Below are 14,495 nucleotides of genomic sequence, written 5' to 3'. Positions count from 1 at the left end.
AGCCACTACAATGATTCAGTTGCAATCTATTAGAGAGCATGAGGCTGCATTGTATTACTGCTTGTTATGTGATCTTATTTTTAGTTCTCATCAAGATGTAATATTCAAACAGTAACACACTCTTTTTCAGTGTCAAACAGCTTCTACATTGATGTTATTTTCTCAAGACCACAGGTTTGGATAGGAATTCTTGATTCACAAAAGAGGTTTCCAGCTGAAATGAGCAGTCCTAAGGAGAAACAGTACGTCAGTGCTTTCATATTTTCAGCTGCTTGACTAGAGTGCTGCTTTTAGACCATTAGACTTTCCTGACAGAGAAGTACCTTTACATCAATTCAAAAGTTTACAGAAAAGAATCACAGCAAGGCACATAGTATTTCTTTGGCTTGCTTCCTAAGTCAAACTCTTCCTAAATAGTATGATAATTCCTCAATGCCTCCAGTGAAACAAAATGCAAGGAAACCTTGGAAGTCCACAGAAACACCTGTAGAATGAGCTAATATTCTTTCTTTTTATCAGTTGATAAGAATATATGGTAAGGTGAACTTGGGCATGTGTTGAAAAACTAAAAGAGTAGACTGGAATGATGGTGCAATCTGAAAATCTGATACACAACAGGATTAAAATTAGATAATTTTAATATGCTACCTAGTCATTGTTATACCTTTCAGTATTTACTTATCAAATAACACTGAAAAGGATTTTTTTACCATACCCCACAAGTCATATTCAAGGAAAAACACTTGAATATGACTTGCTAAAATTGACCTTTACTTATACATAGTGACTTTTACATGACAGTATTATGATAAACTGACTCTAGCTTCAGATTTATTACTCAACCCTGACCTTTGGTTATATTAGAATATTGCTTTCAACCAGACTAAATAATAATGTCTCTTTGAATGTAAGGAACTGGCAGATCCAAGATGTCAATTGCCAGCTCAATTTTCCTTTCACCTGGGATTACAGCGTGTCACAATGCTTTATTGATCTGAGAGTCTTTAGAGTTCAATGTTATAACTCTTCAGTTTTCCACACAGTGCAATACAGTGCACTGTAAAAGGGATGGAGCATGACTCCAGTTGAGACTGGTCAAGATTTGTAATGTTTATTTCATCAGAAATAAGTATAGTGATTTTGATTTCTTTTTCCCCTAAGCTGGAACATGCAGCCAAAATATCTTTGGAAAGATATTCAAAATGATCCTTCCAAAATTATTAATGCAGGGTATATTCCTAGTTTAGGGTCACCCTAGGACAGGTATTTAGTATATACTGGAAAAAAACCCTACTTGAGATTTAAACAGCTTAGTTTTGAAGTTACTGGAATGCTTCAAACAATAACATCATTGCAACTACATTGCACTACTATTTAGTATGGCATAGTAAAATATTTTTATTTCATTATTTAATGTATAATGTATTTAATATTAATTTATATTATAATAATATAATTATATTATGTATCACATTTCAAAGTAATTTCTTGACAACTTTTTTATTACATGTCTGTAAAGTCGATTTTGCTGATATGTTTTGATTTAATAAAATCAGTATCCATTGTTAAAAACTGTTTAGGAAGTCAGAAAATTTTCAATCTGTTGTAAACTAGAGTATAACAATGAATAAAAGCACCTTCTTGCAACTTCCACTCAAACTTCAGAATAATTAATGGAATGGAATGTTGTTGAAGTCATTGAAGCAGCTTCATGTGGCCTTGCTTTTCAGATAGAGACTGAAATCAGAAGGATTCTTTCTTTAGAAAGGACCATGATTATAATCCCATAGAAAGTTGCATTGTTGAAATAATAATTCATTTACGTAACATATACATGAAGATTAAAGAGCTTGCTGTACTATTGGTGCCAGGATTCTTCTGGATGCCAAAGCATATCTCTGCTGCATTCAGGCCTTGAACAATTTTAAAGTATGGAATCATTGAACAGTTTATGTTGGGAAGTACCTTGGAGATCATCAAATTCTAACCTCATTGCAGTGGGTTGGGACACTTCCCACTATACCAGGTTGCTCAAACCCCCATCCAACCTGTCCTTGAACACTTGATAAGGATAACAGAACGCTGTTTTACTCACTTGATAAGGATAGTAGAACAGAGCAACATTTACCAAGGACAGTAGAACACAACAGCACAGCTTCGGAGAAATAAATAAAGCATGCAACTTAGGCAAACAAATTATGCAAAATGTAAGCAGAATACCAGCTCAGCTCTGCAAGGCTGACAAAGCAGAAGTCATGCAGAACGATAGTGTTGCAATCATTCAAAAGCAGGGGTCAAGGAACAGCCACCTAAAAAGGACACTGGGCATTGAAGATAGACCCCCAAAGAACCATATAGGACTTCTGACATATGGGTCAGAGTTCTGTCGTAAAGGTGTGGCTATGTCAACTAAAGTCAAGGAAGTGGGGTAGCTAATTAATATGTTATGAACATACAGAGTTTAAAAACTCTGTTCCAACACTTGTCACACTCAAATGGAGGAAGGATCACCCAAGTAGCCAGCATGCTGTAATAAAGAACACCTGCTTTCTAATACTCAAAACTGTGTTAGAAAGTTTCTATCTGACTGATTTCAGTATCACCACAGCCTTCCTGGGCAATCTGTTCTAGTATCTCACCACCTTCAGAGTAAAGAATTTCTTCTGTATATCTGACCTAAGTTTCCTGTCTTTCAGTTTGAACTCATTCCTTCTTGTCCCATCAGCACAGCTCCTTGTGAAGAGTCTCTCTCTCTCCTTTCTTCAGACCCTGGAAGGTTGCTATGATGTCTCCCTTAAACCTTCTTTTCTCCAGCCTGAACAACCGCAACTCTCAGCCCATCTTTATAGCAAAGCTCTAATCCTTTTATCAATTTCATTGCCTCTCCTGGCCTTGCTCCAGTTTTTCCATGTCCATATGTTGGAGACTCCAGAACTGCATGAATATTCCTAAAACTGTTGTTGCATCTTACAACAGCTTGTCATATATTTCTGAGTACTTTACTGCTGCATGGATGTCTTCTCTATCCAAATTATTTTTAAGGTATTTGTATTCATTGAACATGAAACTTAAGTGGGTAGGTATCCATAATATAGATATATATAGATACATTTTAACAAGGTTGTTAATGACTTCTAGAAGACATATTGTTGAATTGCTTTACTTGTTCAGTGAAATTTAGTTAACGGTGAAAAAAAGAAACAATGTCTCCATAGGTTAGCAGTGCTTTTATGGTTTAATGTTTTCTTCAAATGAAATACATATTGGTGGGGGTTCTAACATTTTAAGCAGTTTTTTGTGATTGTTTTAAGTGTACATTTTTCCTTTCTTATTTATGATGGATAGAAATATATTTTACAAGCTACCAAAGCAACTTAATAAGAATGGAGGTAAAATAAAAGACATTGATGCAGTCTTATAAATAGCAATTTCCTTCAAATTCACATTTGTTAAAACCTAATTTTGTAATTATTATAGTCGAAGCCATACTGAGGTATTGCACATAATATTTTATGTTTTGAAACCTTATGTAAAAAATTCACTGGCCATCATTGAACTATCACACAGAGGTTTCCAGCCATCTTGCTTTAAAATCAGAACTGTTTACAAGAGATACAGGATTTTACTAGTTTGATGGCAGCAACAAGGTTACTTTTAAAATGTTTGTGTTAAAACAAATGCGCTTTCTGGAAAAAAATTCATTATGTGATGCATTGAAAACAGCCATAAGTCATCAAAATGGTCATAGAAAGATATTCCAACAACTATTGTTCACTTTATTTGACTGATCTGATAAGGCCAGTATGCCAGAAGCAGTTTGTTATTCCAAGAATTCTAACCCTCATCTCACTTAAGGCAAAAAAAATTAAACAAATCAATTGTCATTCTCAGCTCTTTAGAAGACTGCATCTTCTTTTAAAAAGCAAATACTTGTTCCTATTATGATGGAGGAAATAAAAATGTAACTTCTGTCTAGAAATTACTGCTTAGCTTATTTCTATTTTATGAGCATTTCTTCCCCCTGACTGAGAGCGCAGCTTAATTGCTCAATAAAAGTGTAAGGTTTTAAGACAAAAAACCTACTATAAAATTAAATGAGATTTAAAAAATGTATGCTAAACAATGTGTCAGTTCATTGCACCAGAGCTGGTGGCCTTGAGAGTTGAGAATTAGAGGGTCAGATTCATTAAAGCTGTATTATGTCAGATGAAGTTGAGGCAGCATTTTGTATTAAGTTTACAGAATATTCAAATGCAGCAAAACTGACCCAAAATTTTGTGGAACTGATCTCTACTGGGCTCTGTGACGTTTTTTCTGTGAATTTCATTTATTGAGCAGTGACAAAGTAGACAAACTGAATTCTCCCTGTGTGCTCTGCTGGTCAGAATTAATGAGAAAAGACTGTAAGGCCTAGGTTTTAAAGCTCCAGAGAAGAAGATGCTGGAGATGCATCACAGGGGAAGGATTTTTGCCTGTAGCATTCTTAGAGATTCACAGATTTGTGAATAAAGCCAGTGCCTGACAGTTGGAGAAGATGGCACTCCACAAAAACTCCCGTCAGCTATTGCCTTCCCTTCACGAGGCACTTGGCATTTCTGTGCTGGAAGAAATGCTTCAGCTTTAACCTTCAAACCATAAGCAGGGCATGTTTTCATGCTGATTTCAGCACCCTGTCAAAACAAGAGTTGCATTTCAGGGGCTGTGACCAAGCAGCAGTCAGAGGGACACACCCAGGACTGGTGTCTAGAGAAGGTTTTCCCCTTCCTCTGCCTGTGGAGGAGATGGACACTCCTGGTGCAGGTGGGACTTTGGTGGCAGGAGGCCATGGCTTCTGGAGGCTGTCAGCAGGGAGCAGCAGTGCAGAGACCAGACCCTGAGAAACCATTGATGAGACAGTTTGAAGTCGAGCAGAAGTTTCCAGTTTTATTTTGATATAAAATCAGAAAACTTGGGAGTGATTGCTATTGTGAGGTTTTTTTTAGAATTACTTATATAAACCAAGACAAAAATCAGGGGTTTTATAAGGCAATGTGATATTGAATTTTAAATTGTAAATCCTTTCCATAATCCTCATCAAGATTAAAGAATACTGATGAATGAAATATATTTTTTACACATATTTGCTTTGAGTTTTTTAATATATATTTCATTGTCTGTTAAATCCTTGCATCACTAGAGAGCCTAAAATAGCTTGTGTCTAAAGCTCAAGCCAAATGGACTTATTATAGTAGAAATGGCATATTTTATTAGTCTATTATTCTTTTTTTTTCACTGTTAAACTTTGTGCCTCACAGATTTCTGTCTGCCACTTACCTTTGTCCTACAGCCTAGAGAAGAATGAATTCCATACTAGTAAGTCCAAATTGAGTATCAAGTTAAACTCACTGGCCCTACCATCGTCCTCACCCAGGACTTTTTCTTACAAATTGCACCCTTGAATCTCTGTCATATCTGTTGTCAGAGAACTATAAATATTTACAGGAATATGCTGGCTGAATATCTCACAGTTCTTATAATCTGTTATTAAAATTCTGGTTTGTGGCTATTTCATGAATTTATGGAATTCCTTCTTGATGACTAGTTACATCATAACACACAGCTGAGCAGAAAGTGGCACAAATTTTGAGTTGCTGACTGATTCAGGGTGAAACATTTACCAATCAGGAGCGCTTATCTGGACTTTGGTTACTCTGTTTGATGCCTCTGTTTTTCTGAGATTGATTCTGTTTCCAGTTGGCCTCTGAATATTTGCAGGGATAAAAATACATGCATAAAGCATATGGGAAAATTCTTCTTAAAGTAATGGAAAAGGAGAAAAAGATCCCACTTGGAAAAGCTCTGGGTAATGATAACTGTTGTTGTTTCTCTCCAACCTTGTTGCGACCTTGTAAAATGCCAGTAAAAGTCAACTGACTTCTCATTAATGGTTGCAATCCCTCTAACATATATTTCATACCTGAAAGAAAAGAAAGAATATTTATTTTCATTTATGCTTTTTAGAAACAGTGGTTTTGAACATGGTAAAAGTAATGATCTGGTGTCATTGCAGTTCCAGAGCAGAGAAGTGCTGCTGACTTGCATGGGAGTTCTCAGATCACCACTGAAAAATTTAATTTTGGATTAAAGTAATCCTTTTTCTCCTTCTACACATTTTATTTTATGTATAAAAAGTTGATGACACTCATTTTTCTGGCTACTTCTAGCACTCCAGAAAAACCCAGAAACATCTCTCTTGCTTTTTTTTTAGAATCTGTCACTTTTCATTCAAAAAAAAAAAAGAAGTCATGGTATCCGGATACTACATATTACAAACATTATGTGGATGTTGAAACTATTATAAACATATTTAGGACTATATGCTTTTGATTTTCTACATATATGTTTCTTTCTCAAACCCTTTAATCACTGAAGAACCAAAAATACCTTCAGATCTATGTAGGCTAAATATTTTCCTTCTCTGTTCCACAGTCCCTAGCTGGACAGGGGCTTTTAATAGCTCTTGATTATATACAAAGACATAAACTATGTTTGCCACTAGCATTGTGCCAGATATTTATTTTTGCCTAATTTTCCATTATTTTTTACATGTATTTGTGAGTCAGATCAGTCAAATATTTATTAGTGTAATAAGATATGATTGCACTATAGGCATCTGAGTAAGAGGTGTATGCTTTCCTGCATAGAACCTTTATTAAGAAATGCTCTATGATTCTCTGAACAAATTAATCATTCAGAATTTCAAATATACTTTAAATAATATTTGAGTAACTCAGTGTATTACCAAAGAATTCTTTTACCCTCTTTGATATTCCCAAGTCTTTTGATTTCTTGGCACACCCAGAAAACTTCACCGCAGGTGATCAAGGTTGTGAATGACTTAAAACATTGTGGGAATTACCTTTTATCCTGATAAAATCAAATGGTAAGTAATGCACTCATTCATTTTGAATAAACTTTCAAAATTTGTAGTTAGTTGGCACTGATTCTTCCACAATGTCATTTTCTGAAGCAGCCTCAGTACTCAGTGTGAGCCACTTTGCCATGCTTTTTGCTGCATAAATTATTAAGTTTTACTTTGATGTTTTATTTCATTTTTAGAAAATATCAATCACTAGTTGGAAGGAACCCTACTGTTCTTCACTCTGTGGGACTTAGACAGAAGTGAAGAAACTTTTTTATTTTGCTCTGCCAAGACTGGGTCAGTCAATGAAGCAGGCAAAGAGTTATCCACCTTCACCCTAGAGGAGAGTTAATTTTTTGCTCTTGGCTGTTGTATTTTATATAATTAGGATGTATTTTTTCAATCATTCTGGATGCATTCAAGTTGTAAGTGGCTCAGGATGCACACAGTGAATTATTATACTGTTGGCCTATACTGGAAGCTTTATGAGCTGTTCTGCATCCTGATTTGTTAGAGGGAGATGAAACCTCATAAAAGTCAGGCTCAAAGCTACAAAAAACATTACTGCTTTGTTTTTTCCTATTTATGAAGCACTGAACTGTAGAGTACTCTAATGATAGCTTGTATTAATTTTAACAAACTTGAAAATCTTGCTGACTAGTCTAACATTTAGGTGCTTTTTCATTCTCTTTCTCACCAACCTTTAGCTTTTTGCTGGAGGCACCACATTTGTTATGTTAGTGTAAGCAGATAATTACAAACTGTTGTAAAATGAAACACCACCATTGGTAAAGCTGAGAAGCTTTTAAAAGTTTCATCTCACTCAGCTACAAAAAAATCAATTTAAATTAAAATATATGGATTGTGAACATATCAGTTTTATTAAAACAAAACTTTTTTTTTTTGTTAGACTTTTAAATAGCTTCAGTTCTGTAAAAAATATAGAAAATATTTTGTTTTCTAAAACTAGCATTTTCTGGTTCTTGTTTTATTCCACCTGAACACTGGAATTTGCCTTCAGAAACTACCCATGGGATTTGGGGGAAAAAAAGTACTCCCTCTTCTCTCAGATTGGTTTTTAACTAAAGGTTAGATTGTGTAGCAGTTGAATCTCAGGTGATCCTGAGTTGTCTCTTGGAGGTGGTCTTTAGTCTTTTGTAAGAAGGGCTTTATTTTGTGAAGACACAGGGGATGTGTTGTAGGGGGGTAAGTTATAATGCCTGATATGTTGTACTGAAGACCTGAAGAAGAGAATACAAAAGAGGGAATAATCAGTATTAAGAGAATAGCATGGGCACAGCAAGTGCCTCCTGCTCAGATAAGTTTAGGACATGAAAAAACAACTGTTGGTTCATTAGAAACCTTAACCTGCAACTGCATCTAATGATGCTGCTTCAAACTTTATTTATGTCTAGGCAGAATATATTTTATATATGTCCTGTAAATATTACAGCTCTTAATGCTTTCTTTGGCTTTTGTTCTGTATTCCATTATCCTATGAGAAATCCATCCTGGGAGCAGACATCGGGCACAGCATTACATGAGACTCAATGAAGTTGTTAGAGAAAAATTTAATGGGATATGGACTATGTGCTGGCCCTTTTCCAAGGATGAATTTTACCATCTTTTTGCTTGAATTTCTGATTTCTTCCTTTGTGAAAGCTCCTCTATTTCTGTAAAGGTGTCCTTATGCTCCTTAGAAATTAATACGTATTTTAGTCCTTTATTAAAAATGTGACAAGAATACTAGGAACAAGGTAATGTCTTTTCTGTTCTTTTATCTTAGTGAGACTACTTGCAGAAAAGGAAAAGGAAGGAAATACAAATTCACTGGCATAAATATTATTTGTAAATAATAGCCTCAAAATCATATTCCTTTTTTTTTTTTTCCTGTCCCATTTTAAGATCAGTATATGCCCCAGGAGACCTTGCAAAAATTGGAAATGTGTTATGACCACTTTTTTTATTTCCATGCTATGTAAAAGAGTAATCAGTATTGCAGCACTGTAGTTTTTTGATCTGACTTTATTATGCATGGAGAATGTCTATTGCATCCACAAGTATTTACTAAGCTTGTCTTCATATGATTCTTGATAAAACTAAGAACAACATCCTGTCTTAAATCAGAAAATGCATGGGGATGTATTTTATTATAATAATTTTCTAAACATCAAGTTACAGAATTCACTTTTACAGTCTGCTTAGCACTGAGCTGTCCATACTTTTGTATTATAATTTAATAATATGCTGTCTTTTTCATCTATGGTAGTAATTTTTAATGACTTTTTTGCACAATAAGTATGTATGCAAGTATTTATGAATATTCAATTCTCTGTCTGCTTCACAGAGGTCATATTTTCAAAGAGACCAGATAGTTCAGGAAGAAATTCCTACACATATACACACACACTCAAGCACAAATGCTATATTTATGACACAGTTTATTCTGATAGAAACAGAACTCAAGTATATTGAGTGAAAGGGAAATTTTTAGGCTAAAGAAAAAATACTTCAGTTGTTGTCCTTGCATTAGGAGAAGAAATAGTAACCATATTCATTTTTCCAGGATTATTAAAATAGCCTAATTTTAGAACTGCATGAGAAACTGTGAATTGCAAGATAGGAGTAAGGCATATGGCAAAGTGGTTGAATATTTTATTGCAGGAGTTTTAAACTTATTTCACTTTAGGTCAGTTATTGACATTCTCTAGAACTCAAACCATAGCTTCAACAATACTTCTTCAGCAATATTCTGCATTTGTCTCAAAATTGGTTTATTTTTGATTTTTTGCTCCAAAAAGGAAAAATGCCCTTGCATTTTCAAAGTAGTTTTAAGAGGGGGAAAAAAAGAAAGTGATTTATATCAAGCTAAATAAATGACTGAAAGAAGAGAAGGTTGTTGCTTTCCCACTTCTTTCTCATGCCACAGCTTCAAAATGTGATTAACTGGTTGTTACACTGTGTAATAAATATGGTTCAACTGAAGAAGTGTTCAATTGGCTGTTAACACTTTAAATTAATCAGTGTGTACCTCACAGCCAGCTAGAATTCATTTTTTTGGCTGTAAAGTGCCATCTCTTTCATCTTCTACTGCAACATATATGCATAGTATTATCTACAAAACCTTTAAAATAGCTCTAAAGTGATCTCCAGGGACCTTACTTGTCATGAGACAATTACTGTCCTGTGCTATATGAAACTCTTGACTGCTCTTCCTGCTTTAGGGTATCCCAGGAGAATAATCACTGTATAACAATGTCTTTTCTATTGTGATTTAATATTTTCTTATGCTGATTGACAAAGCAAAGATTAAATTAATTTATCTTGTTTCAGGTAATGCTGCTCAGACGTGTACATCTGTTCTCCTTTCTGAAACCAGGCTTCAGCTACCTACATTTAAAAAGGTATGAAACATGACATCCTGTAAGCTCATTTTTCTCAAACACGGTTTGTAATCAGGTTTAAGATCTCCCCATATATTTCTCAGCTGCACAAAGCATAGGTGCTGATAGGGTTTTTAGATCTTTAAATACCTGTGTGATATATAAAGCATCTGAGAAACTCACAGTTTGGGTCTCTTTGCGGTTAGGTCACCACTGCCAGGTGGGATTGGGTTGTACAAGGTCATCCAGATCCCCAAACATGGGAGGAAGCAAATCAAGAGGAAGTGAGCAGGGAGCAGGAGGGAAATTCCTGAGGAAACCTCTGGTTATGTGTTTTCCCTGGGAGAATGACAAAACTGCTTCTCTTAGGCTCTCCAAGCGATGGGATATTAATTTTGGTCAGACTAAACTTGGAACACATCTTCTGGGGCTAAAAAGCTGTTGTCCCTGGCCACTTGGCACCAGCACTAAAGTTCATGTTCATACACCAGTATTTCATAGAATTGTTTTTCAGCTCAGTCCCCTCCCAGCCTCTGTGGTGCCTAGGCCCCAGAACAGCACGTCCTCATTCAGGGGACAATTATTTTGTAACATTTAATTATATATTTTTGTAAGATGTTTAAGGATTTATATCCTTCAAAAGACATGGTATTTTGAAAGGAAAAGGGAACCAGGTCAGAGGCAGCTTGGAAAGCACAGGAGTTAAAAGAAAAAAAGCATTCACAAATGCAAATTAATATTTTAGTTGTCAAAGGCAGGAAGACTGCTTCTTAAATATAGGTTATTAATTTAGTAAATATTTTGTGACTACATGTTCTTTTGAAATACATGCACCTTTCCACCAAAAAAACCCAAAAAAAACAAACCCCCAGAACCAACACCTTAACTTTTATTTTTTATATGATTCAGCAAGGAATCATATGAAAACAAGGCCAGAAACCATTTAAATAATTGTCTGATTTATTTGGAGAGAAAAAAAGTAAAGTTACATGAAAATTTCTGATTTCTCACTGTTCAGATGAAAGACAGAGAAAAAGAATAATATACCAATGATTTGTGACAAAGTTTTCATTTTGTCTTTAAGATATTTATGAAACTATTATCTTTATTTCCCCTTTTTCTTCTCATATTATTTGATTTGTGGGAAAATTAATTAAAGAAATTACATATACGAAAGCAGCCCATAACTGCTGCATAATCAGATTGATAAATGTGAACCATACCCAGTGTGATATTTAACAGAAATGAAAATATGAAGGTACTAAAGTTATATCTCTTTTTTTTTCTCTTCATTGGTTCTGTTATTAAATGAAAGGAAATCTGAATATGATGTATCTTCACAATGGACTCTTACATAGTGAAACGCTATTTAGTGTTATTAAAATGTGAGTTATTCTTGTAATTGAAATTTTTTTTCAACACTAAAACAATGATTGATGTACATAATATTCACTTGATAATTCAGAGAAAATACTTTAACAGTAAATTTCTAAAAGCAATTAAGTTGTCTTTCGTTGACATTGAAATTACAAACAAGGAATACTTATTAAATTAATAAAAGTGATGCATATATAATTGAGATTGAGGTAGAAACTAATATAAACTGAATTAAAATGTATTTTTGCATATAATAAGCTTCTAATAATACTTCTGCTTCCTAAGAGAGCACAAGCTCAATCTATGCAGCTAGATGCAGAAGTAAAAATATATGTTTAGATTAAGCAATGCTTAACCTAAGTTAATAGTTTACAAGTTCATAGTTGTACTCAATGGTCTTAGAGGCATTTCCAAAGCTGAAAGATTTTATGTGATTAAAAAACTCATAACAGAAAGGAAATTTTATAATTGCAAAAGCCAGCCCAGTGCTTCTTCCTTCCACTCTGCTAAAGCAGAGTGGTTTGACTGTTTCCCATGTAGAAAATAAGAATTTTTTGCCGCCTTACTGTTATGTTGGTCTTCATCAGTGTAAGATCCTGAAGATGATAAAGAAGGTCTCAGATGCTATGGTAACAGTGACTTACGAACCTGGCAAATCACTAAAAATCACTTGATAAAAAAAATTAAAAGAAAGCTGAAAAAAACTAAAAGGATGATGTGCACAAAGCAAAGAAAAGCACAGAATGTAAGTGAAACAGTGTTGTGGTGACATTCAATGAAGAGTTCTATAGGTAATTAAAAACAAGTCACTTGCAGAATCAACTTAAAAGCAGAAATTATATAAAACCCTCCCATTCCAGTCAAGACATAATTTGCCATATTTTGGCAATGCATGTTCTATGGTTGTTATATATTTTACCAAAAAAAATGTTTAGAAAATAGTCTTTTAAATTATTTCTACCACCACTTTTTTGATTATTAATACCTGTTCTTGATAGCAAAGACTGAATGGTCAGTATGGGAGGTAGAATATACAAAAAATATACTTTTGAAATCTCTGAAATTAAGGTGAGAGATGTCCCTGCCTGTGTCAGGGGCACTGGAATTAGATGATCTTTAAGATCTCTCCTAACCCAGACCATTCAATGATTATGATGATTCTATGAAAAGCTTCAGTCTTACTGCAATCATCCAAAGCTTCCTACCTCTTTGTAGGTCATAAAAGAGAGGCTTCTTGTGCTTTTGGGAACTTAGACATCTTGGATTTCAATTATTCTAGGTTCAGTGAAGTACCAAATATTTCTCTCACTCTGCTAGTTAAGGACTGTTTCTTGGAGAGAAAATTCCCTGTGTGAAAGCAAAACACTCTCTTTCAAACACTCTAGTTTGAAGTGATTACAATTTTATACCATAGCTTTGTCAAATTTTCCTAGAAAACTTCCTAGATTGTGTTTCTAAGTAAATGATGTATCTGTTGTCTGCATATGTATGAATGTTATTTCTAGGTAAATAGTGGCACTAAAGTCCTGCTCTGTTTCCTTCTGGAATTCAAAGTAATCTTCCAAAAACAATGTTTTCTATCCATGCTTATGCTTTTGGAAAAAACGAGTATGAGAACCAAAGTGCAGAAAGGCTTTGCTTCTCTGAGACACTAGGTTTCCCTCATTTGTTCCCAAATACTCCACATTAATTTTCCCAGATGAAGTGATAACAACAGGAATTTTGCTATTGTTCAATGGGATCAAGGCTTCTCACCAAACCACTGCCCATAATTCAATGGCACAGTGTCAGCAGCAGAAAAACCCCAGACTTTTCTTCACATACAACATGCCTACTTCTTTTCTTTCTACTGCTTTGTAAAATAAGTGAAATATGCACACCTGAGCATCCAGCTGTTACTGTTGGCAAGCTTCCACTTGCACAAGTTATAGAGGTGCAGGGTGACAAATTAACACCATCATACTGGGAAAGTGATTCCTGTGTTCTTTTGATTATTATTCCAAGTTTCTTCAAGTGTAGCAAAGCATAAAACTATGTTTTTGTTCTCTTCTGGATGGCAGGACTGACCTTCAACCAAATATTTAAAGAACTCTGCAGAGTCTGATATGCTCCACACTGCATGATTTGATGGGAAAGAAGCCTACCTCTACAGGAGGGCATCGAGAAAGTAAGATAAAGCAGCACTCTGAAAGGAGCAGCAGCAGGACATATCTCAAAATATTATCAAATAAGAAGTGTTTGCTTAAAGGGCAGCAGTCTGTATTGCAGAGGTAATGCATTTGCATTGCAACATTTTAGAAGGCATGTGATTTTCAGTGTGGTATCATGGCATTCAGACAAAATGCCACACAAAAAAAGAGGGTTTTATAACCTATTGTATGTCCTTAAAACCTGCTTGAAAGTGTATCTGCCACTATGAAAAACCTAAGCAATTTAAAGAGAAGTTCTGCAGCTTTCTCACCCAAACAAAAAAATATCTCTTTCCCCTTTAAAGGAAGGGACACAGGTAAATATTAGAAGTATTGGCTAGAACTTTTAACTATAGATGTTGTATAGAACATATGTGGTGACAGCACATTGTAAAAAATATTTCTTTCCAGTCCCATTTATTTTCTTCAAAATGTATTTCTGAAGGGGTCATCTAGGCTCTTACATGTAAATGTCAGAAACACTATTTTTAAATAAAGGACTCATAAAACTTATTTTAAATTTTGATAGTTACACACATACTGTCATATAATATTTTTGGTGTACGTTTATAAAATGTTTGAATGTTCTATGATTATCATACTTGAATGTATAATATCAAGACTCAAGGCAAAGGAATGTCAGAA

General features: G+C 34.6%; 1 long non-coding RNA gene across 1 annotated transcript in view; it reads left to right on the top strand.

Moving 5' to 3' along the window:
* LOC144246126 (uncharacterized) overlaps positions 1-14,134 on the top strand; it is a 77,540-nt gene extending 63,406 nt beyond the window's left edge. Inside the window, exons 3-4 of the long non-coding RNA XR_013339810.1 lie at positions 10,235-10,305; positions 13,722-14,134. This is a non-coding gene — a long non-coding RNA (uncharacterized LOC144246126). The remainder of the gene's footprint in view (positions 1-10,234; positions 10,306-13,721) is intronic.
* Positions 14,135-14,495: the final 361 nt, after the last annotated feature.

The sequence above is a fragment of the Lonchura striata genome, chromosome 4 (genome assembly GCF_046129695.1).
Source record: "Lonchura striata isolate bLonStr1 chromosome 4, bLonStr1.mat, whole genome shotgun sequence".
In the NCBI taxonomy this organism is placed as follows: Eukaryota; Metazoa; Chordata; class Aves; order Passeriformes; family Estrildidae; genus Lonchura; species Lonchura striata.
The sequence above is the reverse complement of the archived record's forward strand: the minus strand, read 5'-3'. Positions and strand labels throughout refer to the sequence as shown.